Here is a 2,162-nt window from a genome sequence, read left to right on the forward strand (position 1 = left end):
AAGCTCACATGATTTGTCCGTTTCGAACAAAATGCCATAAATCACAAACAGTGTGCAATGTCCGTGAAATTATACACGCACATTTACACTAGGCCGAGGACGATAATTCTTTCCAAATCAGCCTCACGGTGGCTCTATAACAGGGCAATTCCTGTTTTTACCTATAACTGCATCGATCTGTATACAATAACGTATGTGCACTCCCTAGAGGCCATGGAAAAACATTTTCCCTGCAACCCTCCATATCTGATGGTTAGCACCACCACGAGGCTACACATGATCTCTGTAGTCATGTGATCAAGACGAGCCTGTTGGATTTATCAGATTCTACACTCTACATTCTACACCAGTTTTCAGGAGTAGCCTGTTTTGTACAAAATCCTGCTCATCCAGAATTCTATCCTCAGAGATGCTATGAGTGATCTGGCTCTGTATTTCCTCAACAAAATGAAGAACATTGTTGCAAAAAACAAAAAACTAACAAAAAAACATGTTTATATATATTACTCCTAAACATTTTGCCAAACATCAAACACTTTTTCTAGTTATTCTTTATTCTTCTTCTTGGTGAATAGTATTAGAATGCTGGGTTTAAGTGGTTAAACACCAGGTAGCTTATAAATGTTATTTTCAGTCTGTCTTAATGGAAACTGATATTTCTCCAGTTTTCCTGGACATACTGTATCTTTAGGGGGGAAAGATTAACACATTTACTTAATATGACAAAAGGTGCTATAAAATAACAAAATAAATGTTTGAGAACCGTCAAATCAGAAGGTCACTTCCCTTCGAAGTGTCCCTGTAGTACAGCAGATTAAGTCAATATATCATAATAATCGTTCATTTGGTGATAGACTCAAACTTGACATTTAAAAAGCATGTTAAAAATGTAGCCAAATTAAATCAAATTCAATTTATCCAATTTCAGACACATAAGACCATATCTAACAACAGATGCAGCCAAACTCTTCATGCATGCTATGATTTTTTCACACATAACGTACTGTTTCACAACCTGGTCACAGACAAATCACACAACTTTAAAACCCATAGAATCACTTTACAAACAGACATTAAAAACACTGGATCAAAAGCCCAACTGTTACCACCATTGCCATATAGTTCAAAAGTACAACTTATTTCATTTTGACGGCTTTAAACACTTTGCAGATGCCTGCCTCATTTTTAAGATCTTAAATGGACTTGCACCTCCACCACTGAAACAGTTCATAGATCGAACGGACAGTGGTGACAGAACAACAAGGGCAACTACCAGAGGGGACTGTAAAGTGCCAATCAGACGTAGTGTGTTTGGTAAAACAGTCTTCTCTGTTAGAGCCTCCCATCACTGGAACAGTCTCCCTACAGAATTAAGAGAGACCTCCAACTATCTGACCTTCAAATTCAACCTGAAAAGGTGGCTAAAAACAACTCAAATTTGTAATCATGAGTAACTAACTATCAGCACTATTTAGTATTTATCACCGGTGTCATTTCTCACTTCACTTGCCGTTGTTCTGTCCCCTGTACCATGTCGATCTGTTCCTGTACTGTATTGTGTTTTTGTATGGACGTAGTGTTGGGTGCTTGCACATATGCACCCATGGCATCAACGCATGGTGTTGTGTGCAGGCACACTACACTTTGTCTTTCTTTTATCTGTATTGTATTGTGTTTTTGTATGGACGTAGTGTTGGGTGCTTGCACATATACACCCATGGCATCAACGCATGGTGTTGTGTGCAGGCACACTACACTTTGTCTTTCTTTTAGCTGTATTGTATTGTGTTTTTGTATGGACGTAGTGTTGGGTGCTTGCACATAATGCACACATGGCATCAATGCATGGTGTTGTGTGCAGGCACACTACACTTTGTCCTTCTTTTTATCATTCATTCATTGTTTAAGAGCCTGCCCAGGGACTACAGATGAAATTTAGCTTCGGCTAACTCTGGCCCATTTACATTGATGTGAAAACTGACATGTTGATTAATGAGCTTTGTCCCTGTCAAATAAATAAATAAATAAAATAAATAAGCACCAAAATTGGCACACAAGTGCTTCGGAACCTACTCTCTCAGAAATGTACGTTGTCCACCTGAAAAAAACAAAATAAACAAAATACCAATGCAGTTTCATTCCCCCCTCCCTTTTTGTCATTC

The sequence above is a fragment of the Protomyctophum parallelum genome (genome assembly GCF_964188405.1).
Source record: "Protomyctophum parallelum genome assembly, chromosome: 19".
Classification (NCBI taxonomy): Eukaryota; Metazoa; Chordata; class Actinopteri; order Myctophiformes; family Myctophidae; genus Protomyctophum; species Protomyctophum parallelum.